Source organism: Polyergus mexicanus, unplaced genomic scaffold (genome assembly GCF_030449975.1).
Source record: "Polyergus mexicanus isolate NDT 795.1 unplaced genomic scaffold, iyPolMexi1.0 SCAF_26, whole genome shotgun sequence".
Lineage (NCBI taxonomy): Eukaryota > Metazoa > Arthropoda > Insecta > Hymenoptera > Formicidae > Polyergus > Polyergus mexicanus.
In genome coordinates this window covers 3896279-3917609 of record NW_027223346.1, presented here as the reverse complement: position 1 = coordinate 3917609, position 21331 = coordinate 3896279, and the positions used below count along the sequence as shown (strand labels likewise).

Below are 21331 nucleotides of genomic sequence, written 5' to 3'. Positions count from 1 at the left end.
GTATTTACGCACGTGTGAATAGAGATCGTAGCGATGCAACTCGCGATCTTTAGTCACGCATTTGCCTAAGGCCGGGAATAAGCCGGAATCTCTTGGTGAGAGAGAAAGGGGAATTGGGAGAGGAGGTACGAAGGAGGCAGAGTTCCGGAGCTCATCAAGGTAATGCAGCTGGGATTATCCCGTAACCGAGTAGGTTCCTGACGAAGGGGCAAGGAGCACTGACACGACTCCGGGGGAAAGAGCGAGCCTCTCACGATCCGGTATTAGTTGAACGTTTGATCAAGAGCCCGTTGAGATTTATAGCCATCCCTGACACGCTTTGTGTCCACTCGCCGGATAGGCAGCGTCAGAGCTGACTGACTCGTTGAGCCGAAACGTTCGCTCTGCCAATTCGTCGACAATGCACTTGTTCGGAAAATTGAGAAAATTTCCATTATCCTTTTATACGTAAAACGCGTAAATAAAAAGAAAAAGAAAATTAATAAATTTGCGTTCGATAATTCAGAATTTTTTATTCATGAACAAAACAGATTATTCGAATATTTAGTGGATGTACCTTGACTAATTAAATTCGGTAAAATAAGTTTTACAGACGCTCGCTCGACTATCGCCAAATATATCTCCGTGGTTAATAGCTACATCGACGTCCCGACGTTCCAACGTTGCCTCGTCGTCCCGACGGGCAAGGATAAATAAGTGCGTTTAACAGATTGATCGTGTACAGGACGCTTTGGCGAGACTGGCTACGATCCAGTGCGCTCTTTCACCGTTGTTGCACCGAATATAAACTTAGTTAAGTTCATCGTGATCATCGACCATTTTACGCTCCAAATTTAACTCATTATTCCGTGACATGTCTCACAATACTTTTAATCCTTTAAATAGGATTTATGCGAAAGAATGTGATTAATACGTATTAATATATTTTATAGTTGAATTATTTTACATATTTTATTTACAAGACTTATATCGCTGAAACATGAAAGAGGGAGAGGCTCGAAGGACGAGACAGAATGAAAGAAATCGCTTTCTAAATGCCAACGCAAGACGCGCCCTATTCTTATCTCGCCCGACGACAGTTTGATTAAAATGCTCGTTGCCTTTTTGTTGCAGGTAAGAATCGAAGAGGCATTTTCTGTCGGCGGCTCGTATCGCGCATTTAATCGGTGAGTCTCTCCCGTGAGAAAGCAGCAAGGAGAAATTCCAAATTAAAGCGACCGTCTCTCTCTCTCTCTCTCTCTCTCTCTCTCTCTCTCTCTCTTTCTCTCTCTCTCGTATTTATCTCGCTCATTGCCGATCGCGAAGTCGTGTTTCGAGGGAGACGCTCTTAATTACAGAGCGGTTGATTACGTTTCGGCGTGTCGATCGAGATGCGTCCGACCTAAAAATTATCGTCCGAGAATTCGCGAGAGGTTGGGAAATCAGCAGTTCTGATATCATGATTGGCGAGAGTCGATATCATCTGAAAAATGTCACCGGCTAGATATTATTACATTAAATTTCAATTTTGCGTGACGGAGCTTTCGCAAAGAGGAATTCCAAGGAATCGATATATCTTTCTGCTTTAAGTACATCAGCAACGAGTTTAAAAAATGTATACACAAGTAACGATCATCTTAATGTAATTAGAAAATTAAAATTAATATTCTGGGAATCGATATTTTAGTATTATTCATCGACATTATAATTATATCATTCGTATCTTTAGCGCGAATTTAATGTCAAGTGAGAAATTTGATGCGATCTTCAATAACGAATTTCGACGACTGTATCTGGCATAAAGTGGCTAAAGTCGCTAAATGAAACTGACAATACGGACTAATGTTTTGCGATATTTTTCGTGACGATTTTATTTTCCTTCACGTTTTCGCTTCGTTGACGGTCAACGATATATTCTGAAAAGAAAATATAATATCGGTTAAATGTTTTTAATCTCAAAAGTATAAAAGCGCTAATCTGCGCGCTGTCGTAAGTAGTGCAATCAAACGATGTCTTCTCCTCGCGTTTTTCTTTTAACTCATTTGCCCCGAAATACATAATATATGCCAGCAACCAAAGTTTTGTCAATATTGTGCTATTACAAGCGCGTATTATTGTAATATCGAGTTACACGTCAAAATATGAAATTGAAATTTGTGCAACAGTGCGGGTACAATGTTACACAATGTATATATATATATATTGTATATAATCATGGTGGCTTAGTTACTAGTTGATATTTTTGAAAGTATTAATAATATACTGTGCACACACATTTCTCGTAATATATTCCGCGATGCACATTTTGCAAAAATTTCGAGATTCGCTATTTCTACAATTGAGATGAGAATATTAAATTCCTTTACCTCTCGTCGCTGGGAGATCGAGAGAAATCGCGCTCAAAGTCCTGATCTTCTCGAATGATGAAACCATCATACGTAACGTGGCTCTTTCGAGCCACAAAATTCACGCGGGGGCCTCAGACGCGCGCGGCTCTGCGATGTAATATCTGAAACCGCAACACGCGCGTGTTGTCAGCCGCCAAATCCAGCGCTACCAGAGAGAAGGCAAGTTCCATTTCGAGATATTTAAGTCGACCGAGTGGCGCGAGACGAGGCCGACGAGCGACGCTTCTAAGATTACCAGGCAGTTTCATTATGTTTACGAAAAGTCACCGCGTCGTGCCGTGCCGTTTCCTCCGTATATCATCGTGGCATCCCCTTTTTTACCCTTCCCCTTCACGACCTAGCGTCGACCCCGCTCATCTCCGTGTTCACGGTCTCTTTCGTCTTTGTGTCGCGCGGAGAGGCCCTCGAGATCTCGGGACCATAGTCGACGTCAAGACCGGAGATGAGAGCACCCGGGGAAGAACCGAGACGAGATCTCCTCTCTTCGTCCTCTGAAGTTTTCTACATGCTCGCGCGGCTGATGAGCGTGAAATAGAGTCGATACCGTGTAACGAACGCGGGATTTTGTCGCACGCGCATTGCTTTCCCTTTTTTTTTTTTAAGATTGCTAACGCATCAAAATACATCTGATCAATCGTATTTCCATCTACGATCGAATTTTACTCTTGATTCACGGGGATAGCTGAAAAATTTTACGCGTAATCATGTTTTGAGTTTGATTGCTTTCGAACGGGAGATATACTTCGCGCTATCAATATATGACGTGTATTTTTATTATTGCACTTATATTATTTTATTACGAACGGCTATATATTTTATTATGAATGTCTTTATTGATTAGCGCTTTTAATTATTCGCATTTTATGTATTATTCAAAGTTTAAAAGCATTTATAAGATAGCTCGTACGAGGACTGACAATTAAGTTTTAAACAGCCTCACGGGGAATGATCTTGAAGACTGCTTTCCGCAATGGAAAAAATATTGGGCTGATCCGTTATCCGATACACAGTCCTTTTCAAAATAATCCCCTCCTAAAGCAATGCACTCGGTCCAACGTTTTTCCCATTGCAGGAAGCAGTCATCAAAATGATTCTCGGGGTCACGAGCGAAAGTGGAATAGTTGACGCGTGTTGTAAACAGCCTTACGGAGAATGATTTTGAATAGAAAAAACATTGGACCAGGTACATTGCTTTAGGAGGGGACTATTTTAAAGGGGACCGTGTATTAGATAACGAATACGTGTGTTTTGTAATTGTAATAAATATTTTCTAACTTAAATATTTTCAAACTTAATTGCCAATCCTCGTACATCACGCCGAAGAATAAATAATATATAAGAAGAATAATAATAGTAAGATATTATATCGTTTACAAGAGATAGAGAAGAGTAGATAGATTATTATCAAGATAGAAATCAAATGTTTTATGTTGCCACGTAAATAATCATAGAAAAAGAATTGTTCAGTTGGTCAAACACGAATAAGTATTTAGGATGGAATCTGATGACAAAGATTGCATTTTGTACCTACGCTCGACGACTATTTCGAGCTCGTGCGCTATTTTATACCTGTATCGTTTTGCCGAAAGAACCGTAAATCCGAGTCTGATCCTCTTACGATCAACGTCATAAGAGATGCGAAACGAGCAATACCCACTTCTTAAAGGTTTGCACGAATAGAAGAAATTCCGCTCTCTTGCAAAAGTATCTGCACGAGTGTAACATCTCTGTAAAAGATTTTTTTCTTTTTAGATTCTCACCGCATAACGTAATAATGCAAACTTTACAAATCTTGATAATCAAAATACGATCTCATATCACGGCTATATCATATATAACGAAATACGTAAAATCTAGATTTATTAGATTTTATAAATATATTAATTATATATAACTAGAATTATATATAAAATATATAAATAAATAATTATATATATAACTAGATACTTGAGAAAAATATATTTTATTAGTTATTTTGTATACAAGGTGGGACATTTAAAGTGTTACAAGCTATTATCTCTGAAAGTACACATTATAGCAAAAAATGTTTCAGACAATAGTTATTTGACTCGAAGGGGGACATAAGAAGGTATTACTGGTTTGATCTTGAATAGTCGGTTGAAGATTGGGTGAAGGTTATCTTTAATTTTTTAAATGGAAACCCCCATTTTTTATTACATATTCTTGTAGCTTATCTCGAGAGCTTTTCAAAACACTATAATAAAGTATTTTTTCATTAAGTATTTTTCGAGTTATTTTATATCTTAATCTGACATATTTTGATATGAACAAAAAAATATCTCGTAAAATATTTAGTTTTCGATAATTTTACCATAATACTTTTATGTACAAAATAATGAGACAAATCAATCGGTATAAAGAAAATAATTAATAATAATAGCTTGTAAGACTTTAAAAGGCCCATCCTGTATATAGAAACTGTTTGAATATAAAAGATGCGCTTTCTTCTAAACGCTATTAAACACGCTACTACAATTAAACCTAACGCATACACGCTGCAAAATGCAGACGGGTTTACGCAGACGAATGCTACAACTGTTTACATGTTCTGGATAATTTTCTTCCGTACACGCGGATCTTAATATCACGCGAATAAGCGACGCCGTCGGATTAATCGAGCATATAGGCGTCGCGTCGGTGGGCATATTACGCGCAAACCAATCTAACGACCGAGAATCATTACCGAGCTTTCAGAGAATCGAGATACTATGGGCACACATCTGCGTGTACATTTGCGCAGAGTTACCTCCTCCACCCTTCCACCCTTTAGCGACACCTTCTCCTTCTCTCATCCTGTCTTTAAGCAAACGCGCGCCAACGACGTTGCTAAACTCTGTCCTACATAAATGCTTCCGACGCGTTCTACTAATCACATGTTTGCCAACTACGATCATTCGCTATTTCTCCAGCATCCGGATGCGATATATGTATATCGGTCGTGATTCCTTCTCCTTCGCGAAAGAAGATCTCGTTTGTGCGATCTTTACAAAGTGACAAGAAAGTTTAAAAAGAAATTGTAAACAAGTTTACGAAAATGAAGGAATAAGCATATAATATTTTTAGATAAATTTATAAAATATATATTTTACTGCTAAATATATATACACGTTATTTAAATTCGTTTTAAATTTTATTATACATACATACATCAGAGCGATAGAATTATATAGTTTCGATAAATAATTATTCATCGACAAGAATCATATTATATAGGCATTATACATAAATATGAATTGTTTAATAGTCTAGTGATTAAGATTATTATCGACATAGATTATAATGATATAGATAATTACGTCAAATTTACTAGGAAAATTTACTTCTCTATTAATTGATTATTATACAACTAGTGCCATAATAAATTTGGTGTTAATTTCATACAAAACTGTATGATAGAGTTTTTCGGATAATCTTTTTCTGGAATATAATATTAAAATAATATGTATTAAAATATAAATAAATAGAAATATTATCAAATTACACAAAAACCGCTTATTACATGTTTACTATATAAGTAATGTAAATATGCTACTTATCATAAATTCTAATATTTATTATTTTTTAAACTGAAATAAGATTTCATTTAAATTATCGATTCTACGTTAAAATAGTTCTTTACATAGTTGCTAAATGCCTTCATTCGCGTTGAAACCGCTAAGCATAATTTTTATCGATAAGAAGTTTTACATCTTGGTAATTGGTATGAAGATGATAACTCTGTCTTATTAATGTCATTAATCACTGGATGAAAAACCGACCATCGGGAAGAGAAAAATAAGGGCGTGCTGGAAAAAGGGGAGGAGAGTCTCGTAAATTTATCGCGCTGGTGAATTTTTCCGAGTACTTTTTCGCGAAGGCGAGAGTAAAACTCTACTGTGAGTATCGTATCGTTTCGCCGCAGTTTCTCGGCGATTTTTTTGCAGATTTTATTCGATTCTCACGATCGTGCAAGGAACTAGCGCTATTACCGAAGCGAATCCCGGGGCCTTCTGTCCTCGATAAAAATTCATTTCCTTCCTTTGATTTACTCCAAGTAACTCGGCTAATTCTGCAGGGCGCGTCCCTTTCTCTCTCGTCCTTGTCTTCATTTTCTTCTCGCCATTTTCGTGAAGTAAATGGAACAAATACTTGGGAAACGCGAAGCGTTCTTACGATCTAATACGAGGATATAAATTTTTGCGCGAGATTTGCGAGTAAGATTTTGGCGAAAGGCATTATTCAGCCTTACAAGATGAATTTCCTAAAGCGTGAAATCTTAACGAAATGCTACGTCGCCAAGAATAAGGCTTAACAAACAATAATAAGTAGTGCTTAATCGAAAGTTTGTTACTACTATATTGAAAAAATAATAATTTTCGGAAATAATAAAGATAATATAATTGGAAGAACATTGTATCTTTTTGTCTCTTTATCGTTATATAAGGCTTTACTTTTTTTTTTTTTTTTTTTTTTTTTAATAACACTAGATCCTTTTTTTACAATTATTTGTAAAAATTATGTATGAAAATTAATGAGAAAAAACGGCTTTAATACTTTTAAAAATAGTAAATTAAAAATAAATTGTTTAACATACATAGTTTACGAGCTTGAAAAATAAAGAAATAAAATATAGATTTTTATGTTATTTAGATATGATATATTTTTTACATATATGATGCAACACTTTCTCTCTCTCTCTCTCTCTCTCTCGCTTTTTCTTTCATTTTTCACAACTATTACGATCATATATATTCTATCATCTCTTCTTTTCACGATAAGACTGCCCAGATTATTTATTTCTAATTAAAGTCTATTTTAATTGTAATGTGAACGTCACTATTCATTATTTTGTAAGTGATTAAGATCATATTCGCAGATCTTATCATTGCCTTACGAAAAAGGAGAGCGCGTAAAACACTGTCAATATCGATTAAGACTTATCTCTGGAGACTCTAAGACTCTACGGCGGACAAGCTCTTCTCGGTGATGTGTAGCCACCGGGAGGATCTTGAGGGTCGCTGATGGCGCAGTAGCTCGTTTTCGTGCGCCCTATTAATTACGAGGCAACGGCTCGCGTGATTCGAGCTATTTGCCCATCCACCCCTGACTTTCTTGATCCAAGCCGTTCGCGTTTCTTCTCTCTTCGATTGTTCTTCTTCTTCTCCCTTTTTCTCTCTTTTTCTCTTATTCTCTATATCTGACTTCGGAAAACTCTTTGAACGAATTGTGAGCAACTGATGCGAGTTCAGAGTGAATGAGTACTTAATACGGGGGACGGGGAGAAAAATTGAAACGAGCGAAGAGGGGACAAAAATTCTCACGCCCTTCGAACACATCGAACGTCTAATATTCTAGAAAAGAGTTTCGAGTTCCTCATTCTCAGCTTCTCGGGCTTTGCGGAGATGAGGAAGGAGACGGAGGACCCGTCGAGAGAATATCGAGAAGCGGTTTCGAGGTGGACAGGCGAAGGTGGGTTGTCCGGGATGAGCCATATTGCGGGGGATAAGTATCGAGCTTGAGAATCGCGACCAAAAATCTCGGCGACGTCATGCGGAAAAGAGCGAACTGGGTCGTGGAAGAGTTTCTACTGCTTTCGCGAACGGCGTAATCGGGCGATCCCCTTCTCCCTCTTCCGATTTCCCTTTCCCCCCACAGTACGCATCTTGCATGCGAGCCTCTGAAACTCGGTCGCTGTTCGAAAACACGCTGCCCTTGTACTGTCACCGAAACAAATACCGATTGTGAGAGGCGGGTTAAAAGGGATTGAAGGCTGCATCGGCGTTCTCCATCTTCGATATCGAGATTTTCGAGAGTACGAATCCGCTCATCGATCCCGCGATCGAATTAACGGTACTTTTTCATTTAGCCAGTTGCAATCCTAAATATCTGAGAGTTCTTAACGCTGAAAGTGTAAACAATGAAACTAAATCATTTTTGGTAAATTTATTTTTCTTGATAATTTAATTAATTAGATTCGAGAATTTATTTGCAAAGTGAAAGGCAACTTATCTTTATATAACAAATGATTGGAGAAATAGACATTTTTAAAAGATATTACAAATATTATAAAAGAAATAATATAAAATAATCGTTACGAATATTAATTATAGAATTTAAATATAAAAAATAAATATTTTACATTAAAAATCCTGTATATAATATAAATTCGGTTAAATTTTCTAAAAGAAATCTTTATATTTTATGCTAAGATAACATGTATTAAAATATATTATGAAAATGTCAATATTTTTGACAAATGTCAATATTTACGCGCATTATATGAAAGTTTGCCACTCTCGAATTAATCATCTCGATCTTTTCATTTCTCGTCGTGATAAGAGCGAGAAGCATTTCACTTTGAGAGATTTACGCAGCGCGTATATTCGATTGCGTTAACATCTCGTCGATCTGGTCACCGAATGGAATATATGTACATTGACCGTAGAACACCCCAGGAAAGGACGGACCCTCCCGTGTGGCGCGATAACTCAGTTACGTGCCAATATCATGATTACATGTCATCCTTGGCAGTCGACAGCCTCTAGAGTAATGATTATTGTGGGATCATCGAAGCGGTTACGGGATCACATTGACTGGCCGAAATCTCGAGGCCAGTGAATAATCCGTCATTCGCCCACTGCTAACCGTTTCCGCGGTAACGCGCTGTTATTACACACATCATAAATATAAAACCGTAATGATATGACAATGGAGGTAGAAGTAATTTCAAATTTTGAATTGAAAATTATTTATGTGAATATTTATTAATTTCTTATTTATTGTAGTTTCAATTTTCGAAATTAATTTTGTTGTAATTCTTTATATCGAAAATTATCATATCCAAAAGCGACAAATGTATTTCGGCTGAAATCGATATATCTGTATTAACACACACACACGCGCGCGCGTGCGTGTGCGCGCATTATGTTACAATCAAATGATTAAATGTTTTAACACTTAAGCTATATTCTTTCAAATATAAATAATACATTTGTCTGTCATAGATATATGTGAAAAGAAAATAATAATGTAAATAAAATTACGAACGAATTATAATTAAAATTGAATTAAAATTAACGTCGATACAACCGACTTTTATATATATATATATATATATATATATATATATATATATATATATATATATTACGTAAAATAAGATACTGAGATAATATAAATTTATATACTAACGTGACAAAGTCGATAAATTCCGAGGTTATTATCTTCAGCGTTATCTTCCAACATAGAGATGTCTCTACGCAGCCGGTGCAAGGATATTGCCAGCCATTGTAGTCGCGTCTGTCGTACGACAGAAGGAAACACGCGCCAATGCGGTTTTCCCGCCAAGTTCATTCAGCGTCTCGCTTTGGATGCAAGCCAAATGCACGCGAGCAAGCAACGCCCGCCTTTCCCTTTACCCTTCATCTCTCTGGAAGCGCCGCCATCCAAGTATTAGAATATCCCGCTCTCGCCAGTGTTATCGGTGTCTCTCTCCCGTAGACGGCACGGCGGACAAACAAACCAGCATTCTTATCTTCCCCGGTGATAACGAAAAAATCGTAATATCGATATCGGTACGCGTACTTCTGTAGAAGCTTGACCCAGGTTCTTACGATCAAACGGTCCTCTATTCTGTTCGATAACAGGATTCATTCGACCATATCCGAGGAGCTCATCGACGGCACATTCCATAACGGCGATATTTCTCGAAAAAAATGGCGATTCTTATGGCAGCTTTCCTCGGCGCGAGCGCCGATCATTGCGAGGATCCGCGTAGAGAGACCATAGTATTGGCAGCCGGCCAAGTCACGTTGCGGCTCAATGAAATCTTTCTGGGTTAGGTTAGTTCCTTCCTTCCGCGTTAAGCGTAGGATACGTTCACACCGAGCCGTTAGACGTGCGAGAGAGGCGATCCTGGCTTCCGGCCAGCCATGCGGCGGACCCGAGGAAACAGTCGACTTCGGTATCCGACGTGAAGTAGTAGTGGTCAATATTGGCCGGACCGGGCTCCCGTTCTCGAGCGAGATCTCGAACTACTTGGACGACGGGACAACGCTGTTGCGTTATCTTGGCAGCTGTCGATAGAATATCGAACGGACCGGATGTCTCTTGCATATTTATAATATGGCCGTGTCAACTCGTTGCTGAATTTTTAAATAATTTCCAATCAAAATTTCTGTCTCTCGATCTGAATTCAAGTTCCGTACTATAATTGAGAAACTTTATACGCTTCAAATCCAATATATATAATATATATTATACGTAAGGATATAAACAAAATCCATCAATCAATGCGTACAATTAATGAAAATTTAATATATATGATACATTTAGGAGACGAAGAAAAAATAGATAGAAATTGACAGTGACACAGAAATAAATGGAAATTTGACACGACGATAAAATATATCGTCAATGATATAGTTTTACAAAGTCTCGTCATTAGCTGGGAATCAAGTCGCGGACGCGTAACAAGTAGTCGCAAGGTTCGCAACATCCGACGGCTCGTGCGAGCTTCTCAACTTCCGTATTGCCGATCTCCCTCGCTACCATTCCGCCGTCAAGCGAGCTTGGCGCAGGCAGTCAGACAGTCAGCCTCTCTCTTGGCATTAAGTATTCCCGTTGGGTCGGCGTGGTGAGAAGGTTTTGTGGGCAGAGGGAGAGGATTGCGGGAGGGGAGAGGGAACGAAAGCGGCTCGGAGCAGCGTGGCGCGTCGGTCGATGCTGGGGTGTGCTTGCTGGTGAAGGAAGAAAGGAAGCAAACGAGAAGGAGAGGAGCCAGTATCGGAGGGGGAAAAGGGAAGCTCCTCTCTCTCTCTCTCTCTCTCTTTCTCTTCAGATCGCTCTCTCTTCGTCTTCCTCTGAAAACGTACTCCCCTCGAGCGACGGCAGCATCCCGGGGGCGCCTGCGCGCCTCGGAGGGGTAGCGCTCGCTCGAGGGTGGAGGACGCGAAAGAGCGGGATGAAGGGGCCCCTTCCCGGAATACTCACTCGCCCCCTCTATGAAGGCGCCCCACTACGCTGCCATCCGCGCGGCTTCTCTCCACCTCCCCTCGCTACGGCTTCACTCGCCCGGGCCTCCACGATCGCCCCATTCTGTTCTCGGCGTCATAGCGTGCAGCATTAAACCCGACGTACGGCGACGAAGAGCGCGACGACGACCACCTGCCTGTGTGCTCGCAAGTCAATCTCTCTCCCTCTTTTTCTCTCTTTCTCTCTGTCTGTCCTGAGTGTTTCATCCATCCGTCTCACACCGTATCCTCCTCGTGACGCGGGTAACAGCGAAGAATACACGACGATTCGTCTGACGTAAGGTTACCGGTACCATCACGGGCAGACATAAGTCGATTGCCAATTGAGGAAAAATCTGTCAGAAGAGGGATAACACTCGACTTTACTCCAGTGATCCCGTCACGTTTGCGTGTAACGTCGTTCGCCGAAGATTCGAGGATCGTTTCTAGTGTCTTCCGTATCGCGAAAAAAGTGTACGTTTGGTGCGAGTACCGATCGTACGTCCGGATTATCTGTCTAGTCCAACTTTCAGTGTGAGAAAAATTTGTGAAAGCCACCGAGAGAGGATCCTACGAGATTAGATCTTCCGGATCGATGAGCCTAATCTAGTCCGTTGTAAAAAGCATCATCGTGAGACGCGCGTTCAGCAGATTCTTCAGGATACGTCCTAATCTTTAGTGAGAATACAGCAAGATCCACCAAAGTGTCAAACCATCCATACGTGTTGCACGATCGACCTCTCGCAACACGGACAACAGGTACACGCGCGTATTGTGCTCGACAGAGGCGCGAAATCGTCACTCTCAGCCGGTCGATCAAACGATTTGATCGAAACGTCTCATCCCCGTTCCTCTCTCGCGGAGGAAGAGCACCGCGCCAATCGCACGGCACTCGGTACTCCACACGGTGGTACTGAGTGACCTGCAAGCTTTCTTTCACCCGGTGATCATCGCAAGGTGTACACGACGGCGGTCACCACGTACATCACGCCGCTCATCACCCCCGAGAAGGTACGATGCGCAAATCCTTCTCAATTCCGAGCGCAGAACAGCCACCTTCTTCTCCTCGTCAGATCCCATTGAAGGGCTCGCGGAGCTCGTACAAGTGTCGCGAATATCGCGCGCGCGCGCGTGTGTCGGCTTCTAGTGTGTATATGTGTATACTCGCCGGATAGCACAAAACTATATGTCTCATCGTACGCGTATGTGTGCTATGCGTAGGCGTAAGTACGGATGCGTGTATGGTATATATATATATGTGTGTGTGTGTGTGTGGGTGTGTGTGTGTGTGTAGGTACGTGTGTGCGTTGGCTGGGGGCATGTGTGTGGGTGGAGCTTGATCGTGGACGTCATCCGTCGGACAGAGGCGGACCAACCAACCGGGGTGTCGGATATTTTCTTCCTCTCTCTCTCTCTCTCCCCCACTTCCCCTTCCGCCTCTTCTTCCTTTTAACCCCTTCTCACACTTCATCTCTCCTGGTTCCTATGTGCATTTCTCGCAACAATGTGCAGTGACCGAAATGTTTCACGGAGATGACAGCGAACAACTTCGCCTCTCTTGCGATTCTCTTTGCCGCGAAATCTTTGTCGACTTCCGTTCTATCCAATACGGCGATACGTAGATGACGTTTATTTTCCCTCGCGGATATACAGGGTGTATCTGAAATGATGCGCTAAACTTTAGGAGCATATTCTAGAAGTCGAAATAAGACTTTTTTCCCCTATGGACATGGATCCGCAAATGAATCCTCCTCCGAGGCCCCTGAAGTTTGGGAAAAAAATTAAAAATTGACTGTTTTTCAGGGGGGGAAAAAAAATTGGCGAAAGATTAAAATTTGGTATAGCCCAATAAATTATGAAGTAAAGTAAGCCACTAAAATGAAAAAATAAAAACATATATTATGAAAACATTAATTTGCCAAGCTCGGAGGGGGGCGGGGGGTTCATTTGCGGACCCATGTTCATGAGAAAAAGAAGTCTTATCTTGATCTCTAGAATACGCTCCTAAAGTTTAGTACATCAGATATACCCTGTATATACTCCTACGATGCTCGAGACAAATTTACACGGTTCACTCGTATAAACGGTGATATGGACGAATTGGGTTTCATCATTACCCATCAGCTACTAAATATAATCATTCTTTACGTTGACTTTTTAAAATGTCACAGGATTATATAATGAAGTTACGAAACTCTTGTTGCTCGAAAACCACAGTCAACTAACTACATACTGTAAGATTTTTATTGCGGCAAAGAATACAATTTACATATTTCATTGTGGCTAATTGACTTGAATGTTTGGTGCAAATAAAAAAAAAAAAATAGAATATACCTCTACTTCTTTTGAATATTTGATACGAATAATCTTTTTGAACAAAAATCACATTCATATATATGGTACATAGTACAGATTTTTCTGTCACTTTAAATAATATATTCAATGTTTTCACTGAAAGTGAACCACGCAAATTTTCGTTTATATTGATTTTTATTGATATTGGATCTGGAACATTCTATTTTAGCGAAATTAATTTTTGATTTATATCAGTCAAACTCATCAAATTTAATTGCTGACTTGGGACTTTTGCAAATGGACTACATTAAATCTGAGAGAAATCTTTTTTTTTTTTTTTTTTTTTTTAATTAGAGACAAAACTGTCGAACATCATCTCCATTTTATTAAAAATATTTTAATTTTAATTTTTTAACATTTAATATTAAATTATTATGGATATAAGAATTACTCTTTTCCGTTGATGGTTAAGGGAGATGTTCCATACGAAAATCAGGGAAATCGAGTCGTAGAGAATAATCCGTGAATAATATCATGCTAGGAGGATGATTGAAAAAAATGAAACTTTCCCAATGAAGAAAATTATTTATTCGAAGACGATGTCTAAGAATAATGTTGCGAAATAAATGAACAAGCTCTTTTATGCTTGACTGCCCATGGCATTTCGAACGATATCCGTAAGGGTCGGTTAATTCTTTAAATAAGTAGCGCGAGTAGTAATAAAGACGAAGTTTCCGAGGGTATTACGGCTTCTTCGCGCGCTTTTAATAATCTCGCCGCGTCGGTGCGTCAAATCGCATGAAAGAAATATTAATGGAATTAATAAGTTGAGTAGTCTGACGCGGATGATGGTAAAGAGTGTGTGAGAGAGAGAGAGAGAGAGAGAGAGAGAGAGAGAGAGAGAGATGGCTAGATAGAGAGGGGGGGGAGAGGGGAAGGGAAAGGGAAAGGTAAGCGAGCGCTATTTCCCTCTTGCGCGCGCGAGAGCGCTCCGGTTTCTTATTAAGGACTCTCCACCCTCCCATACAAACTTATTATCTTAAGTCCTTCGCTTCTCGAGGCAGAACGATAACGAGATCGTTACTTTCGAAGCGCCTTGTGGCAACCGTCCAGCAGGATTTGTCTTCGTCTCTTTTTTCCTCCTCTCTCTCCTTCCCCCCTCCCTCCCCCCTTTCTCTCTCTCTCTCTCTCTCTCTCTCTCTCTCTCTCACTCTGTTGTTGTCTCTTTATCTCGATTGTTATCCGCATTGATCCTTCTGTCATTCCTAGTTTCGAAATGTCTGTTTATGATCATTCGATATCAATCGTATACATCCATAAGTAGATATTACCAAATATTTTTATTACTTCCGGATTACTTTTTTTTGTTCTTCATATTTTCTTTCCTTCCTTTTTATAATCATCATTTTTATGAATCATCGTTTTTTCGTAAATACGTCACGTATAATCTCGCTGTATACATTCTTAAGATTTGTAACAAGTAAACGATAATTGCGGACAAATGCAATCGGAAGGAGCATTAAATTTTAAATTGAAGTTGGTACTCTTTGTTTCACTTCGCTTATCTCTATTACACCAATTCTGATTTTTTTTTCAATTATCTAGAAAGCCATTAGTCGTACTATAATTATATACTTTTTCTATTGTGTAAATTCTCAAGTCTGACTTTTTCGTGTTTACTTACTTCTCGTTGTTGTTATATTCTACAGGAAATTATATTATGGAATGTACACGATAAATTCTATTTTTTCAGCTTATCTTTTGTCCATTCGATTATAGCAAGGCATTTAAATAGAGTTCTTAAAAATTCCTGCCACGTAGACGAAAATTGCGGCGACACATTGTCACGCGAGATAATCGTCACACGGACGATCCATCTACCCCAGTTCTTCCCTTATCTCCACCGCCTTCGCACTCTCCCCTTTCGCTGACCCATATATCGTATTGCGTTGTAAAATTCATCGTTATCCGAAATGCAATCTCCGCTTGAAAATGTGTGTGGCGCGATTTTACAACCTCGCTCGAGACGTCTAATATCTTTTTAATATCGCAGGCGTGGATCTACAACGTGAGACTCGCGAAACAAGAAAGATAAATATATTTTATAGCAGTCAATTATATATTTATCGATATTTTCAGAACATAGTTATATCGATATCCTCCCCCACCCCTCCCCCGTTATCTAGCCTTTATTTTAATCGTATTGCAGTTTTTAACGTGTGAAAAATGACGTAACGTATCTTTGAGACGTAGAACAATGTGTTTTCATTTTTCCGCGTAAATGTTGCGCAGTTGACAAACGCGAGCGTTTCATGTGGAAGAGATTTCGGATTTAAAGCGGCGATAACGAAACGCGTTATTACGCGAACGAAAGCCTAAACTGCGCCCCTTTAAAGTTTGACGCGTTACAATGGCAGAGGGTCGTTTCCCGTTGAGCACCCCACAGCGATATGCGCCCTTCGGGGACAGGGCTTGATTGCTCTTTGCCTTTTCTTGAGGACAATATAGAGTCTTCTTCTTCTTCTTCTTCTTCTTTGAGGTATAAAGCAAAATGCCAAAGTTTCCGGGTTGACGGCTATGACGATGCGCTCTTTATATCGTCCAGCGGCATCGCTTCCCGAGGAAAGTCCGAGTTATTCGTTTCACGAATGGCAAGGGAAGTAAGCGGATTTGATGGTCCGGTTTCATTCTTGAAAATATCAAGTACAAGGAGAAGAAGACGACACAATTAAAAACATTGGACGGAGAGCTCTTACAGGAGATATTTATTTTAAAATCGTAGAAAAGCGTGGTAATTTTATGAAAACAGAAAAAATTATGCTTTTATATATTTTTATCATTTTAGCACACATTCTTAGAGAAATTGCAATTTTTTTGTGATACCTATAGTATTGCAAGTAATGTAACAGAGTACGTAATCTATTGTAAAAATGTATCTTTCGCACAAACTAGTCTGGAATAAAAGTTTACAGTAAAAAGAGAATGGAAGTTAAGTGCGTCGATAAAGAAAAAATTAAATGGTTGATGCCGCGAAAGGCACGATTGTTTACATCGAAATGCTTTTAAATCCGGGATGGCAGCACAAACAGACAGCCCTCGCGATTCTCAGGATTTTCCATACAAATGCATGGCCACAATCCCTCTCTTCTGCCGCCAACAAACGGCCGAGATGTAAAAATAGGTGACTCCGCCGAACCGCTTAAACCACTTTCACTTCGATATACATGCAAGAATTACTAATGTCCGCGTATCTGTATTTCCGAATACTTCATGTTTCTACGTGCAAGTAAGAGAGGAGAAAATGCAGAGTTAATCAGGTCTTAATGCAATATATGTAAATAACTATTTAAAAAAAAAAAAAAAAAAAAACATCAAATCTTGAATTTAAATTTCTCGACAATTCATTTTCGTTATAGACATTATTTATATTATTTATATCTTTTAAATAATATCTTAAATATATTGAAAAAAATATAAATTATAATAATACTCTTGCGCATACTGTTGTCACAAACACAAACTAACTTTCTTTAAATATATTTTACTTTTTATTTTTGCTTATATATATGAATGTTTATTTCTCAAGTTCAATTTGACGTAAAGCAATTTGATTCGTCGACAATGTTACGATACTTTAATTGTATACGCGTTTGCAATTATGTTTCGCTGAGAATTTAAAAAAGCCGTGTTTTGCCGCGAGTTATGCGATAAATAATGAAATCAACAACGCGTGGCGGTGCGTTAGAAGGGAACGGTTGCGGTTTGCGCATTCCGCGGTTACGCGAATCTCGCGGTAATTATTAACAATGTAATCCGGAAGTGGGTCTAGACCGGAGGGAGCAGAGCGGTTCGCATAGAGAGACAGAAGTCGAACAATAACGATAGCAGATTACTTTATCGTCACGCTGTACGCACGCATATTCGTATATATATGAATGTTTGCGCGCGACATGTGGGTTTTGCGTTCGTTCAAACTGCATCACATTTTTTTGCCTCAACTATTTTCTCTCTCTCTCTCTCTCTCTCTCCCTTTTTTTTTAGCTCGCTTCGTCTCTCGTCCTTTCAATCGATCCTTGCTTTTTTTTTTTTTTAATTTCTTCGCGAGCGTTTTGCCAATTTGCACCTGCGCGCGCTTCGGAATGATTCTACTCACGCACGTATTCGATATTTAACACGCTCGTAAATGTATTGACGTTATTAATTAATACTCAGCCTCTTGCGGGCGCGCTTTCCGCGCTGTTATAAGGTATGCACTTTCACATGCTAACCTTGATTGCAATCTGGAAAATTGTACCGGTCGGAGATTCTCAAGTTTCTCATGAGATTTCGATGAAATGTAAGAGGAAGATGAAACGATTTAAATTACTTGATAAAATTTGGTTTGAGAGAAATTGGAGATAATTTGAATTCATCATCAGAATTACTTAAATCGATTAAATGTTGATAAGAAAAACAACTGTGCATAAGATAAACATATATACATATATACGTCATTGTACATCTTTAATAAATTTAAATGTTATTAATTTCTCTCTTTCTCTCTCTCTCTCTCTTTCTCTCTCAAGATATAGGAACAATGTTCATGTCAATACTGTTCATTTAACTTTGATTTAACCGTGGATAGAAATATCGTTTCTGCTATTATTATATCGATATCTGTATTTATCCTCTAACGTTGTTTTCTTCAAACTGCATTTTTAAAAATTACAAAACGTTTTCGAAGAATATTTGACAAACAATATTGACAAACGCGGACGGACATATTTATACTGACGATATTTGATAACGGGTAAACGCGATTAATGTGTCGTTGTGAAGTTTCTTTCGTGAAATTGTAAGAAATTAACACTGAGCAAGATAAATTGAAGGGACTATAATTGGACTGTCTTATGCCGAGATGAAACATGCGCAGAGATTACAGAACTGAGTTATTGTTATAAGACGGCTATCAAAATATCGATCTCTTTTGCGCGGAAAATTATGCCGAGGGGAATTTATTGCGTTATACAGAGTCGAATAGGAAAGTAATACCTACCGCGTACATGCCTGTGTATGTATATTATACCGGAATGAATCCGACGAGAATTGAGGCTTCCGCTTCGACGGGCGTAGACGTCGCTCAACATGTATCGTGACCGCGCACGGTACGCGCGATTCGTTAATTAATCCTTCGTCGGCGCACGTGCGGTACACCCAAGATCCGTACTAAGAGACCTCCGACCTCACTCGACCGTTGAATCGCGTTGGCATAATACGCGAATTGCGGTTTACAATGGTGATTTAACCGTCCGCGGCCAACCGGATTCGCTATGCCTCGCTGGATCTCATCCTCCACCGCAGTTGTTCATATCGCCATTTTCATTTGCGATTCGAAAGACGTAATAATGATCCCGCATACAAAACGAGAAAACTCGATTCGATCAATCTCTTTGTAAAAATAAAGATTTAATTTATAACAGAGGATAAAGATTAATAAAAAATATATATTCAAAGTTTCAAAGAAGAATCTTAAATTATAAAGGCTATTTATTTCTTATGAATTTCTATTTTCTTTTATTTTATTGTATCAATTTAATGTTTGTTAAAAATTTGTCAACCGCGCGAATCATATTTTAAATTTATTTACATTTACCAGGTTAACCCTTAATGATTTATTATTTGGAAATTTTGTAATACTGTATATATTTAATATTTAAATTTACTATTACTATCATCGAGGCTTACTAATAATTTTTCAAGAGTCAAGATCTCTTTTTCAAATCAAAGACAAGAGCGCAATATTTAAAAGAAAAAGAAGAGATTATATTAAATGACTTTAACGTAATAATGCGCGTTATCAGCTGATTTCAGCGATTGGATCCATCGACATTCAACAGCCGAGTGACGTGAATCGAACGACAAGGTCGTTCCGGCTGTCGCTCTACATTTTAATTGGCAGCACCGTACATTGCCCCTAATGATGTTTCTGTTGTCGACGATTGAATAGCGCCTCACAATAGCCGCCTTTATGTCCTATTCAGCCCTTCCGCGAGGATAGTATGGACGGGCGGAGCTGGAGGGTAAACTACTATGAATGTGCTAACTCGTGGCCGTGGCGATTGAGTTTAGATCGCTATTGAATTTCTACGTGCCCGGACGACTTAGATGCGCCATTATGTCCTTTCACATCCCCGCTCCTTCGACAGAGAGCTTCTTCAGAAAGATGCGCGATCATTTAGAAAATTTTTAGAGAGAATAGAAGCATAAAAGAAACGAGGATTAAAGAATAGTCGCATATATCGTAGTATTATACTTGAAAGGACTTTATTGCTGTATTCATGGTTGATCCTTCTTTGATAAGAATTTGCGAAATTAAAATCTTCATAATTCACATTTTAATTTATCTATGTTATACTTATAAATAATAATAAATAGATTGTTATAAAATATAAATTGTATATTATATATAATTTCGTTGAATATATATATATTTAATGTCTTTGCCATTTATAATTAACGGTTTATCGAAGTCTTCCCTTTGATAAAATTATTGTTTGCGGTTGCTATTTTTTGGAGAGATAAAAAATATTCTTTTCATTGTATCATCTCTAGCAACGTCGGGCGGGAAAAAATATCTGCCTCGCAATACGTTGCGATAAGTTTGAAATTTTATTGGGCTGCGAAACTAAGTTGGTTATCGGGTCTTGCCACAATTTTTTCACAGCTCGAAAGTAGAAATGGAGTTTAAACCATTTTTCCATCGTTAAATCAAAACGAAAGAAAGCCCGTAAGCCGCTTAGCTCTAAATACGATCCCGCGAGGGTCGGGCCGTTTCGGTGCTCAATTTATGGTCACCGGTTCGCGCGAGCCCACAGCCAATGTTCATAGACAGCGTGTGGACGAAACTGCATTACGCGGACGAGTTCAACGTCGTGCCGGTTATTGAATGCCGGTTATTTCGCAAAGCTCTCCGGAAGGGAATGATGTTCCGGAGAGTGAGGTTTACGAGGGTCCCCGAAATCTCGGGTATGACTCGATAAAAAGCATCCTGCGGGACCCGGAGATGCCGGGGTCCCCCTTTTTATCGTCCCTATACTCGTGTGACTCGGTCACGGGGATATCGCAGGATCTATTCCACTTTCCTCGATTCGGATTTTCACTTTGGCGAGTATTGCGAGGATTGCCCGATATATACCATACCGGAAACAAAATGTAATGACGTTATATATCTGTATCTATCAATTTAATAATTTATAAATCCTTGGGAATAATAAATCAATAAATGCGAGAATCATTTCATTTCGGAATTAAGATAAATATTGAAAATGATTGAAAATCATCAAATATAGGATATGTCAGAAATAATTTTAACAACGTGTTTACCTTCTAAAAATTAAAAAAAAAATTATATATAGATATCAGAAATATAATAATATATTACATTAATCTCTCTGTTACAAAACATGCATTATTTCGTTATAATAATTTCTCGGTTAGAAAGAATAGGATAGAGGGAGAATTCCTTTGTTCGAAACCTGCTGTGAACAGTGTATGCGTCTAGATATTTAATATATCGAATGCCATCGAGATTCCGTGAGGCGTAACACAACAATGTGTCCCAAACAGTTACGAAACAGATTAAAAATGCGGGCGGCACAA

At 38.9% G+C, this 21331-nt stretch overlaps 1 protein-coding gene across 4 annotated transcripts in view; it reads left to right on the top strand.

The window, feature by feature from the left end:
- Rbp6 (RNA-binding protein 6) overlaps nt 1-21331 on the top strand; it is a 420916-nt gene that overhangs the window by 202460 nt on the left and 197125 nt on the right. The window contains exon 1 of one of the 4 annotated variants that reach the window (XM_070314117.1): nt 11462-12409. The exons of the other annotated variants lie outside the window; for them this stretch is intronic. The gene's annotated coding sequence lies outside the window, so the exon portion shown is untranslated. Of the gene's footprint in view, nt 1-11461; nt 12410-21331 lie in introns of those variants that run through there. 4 annotated transcript variants of the gene reach the window in all.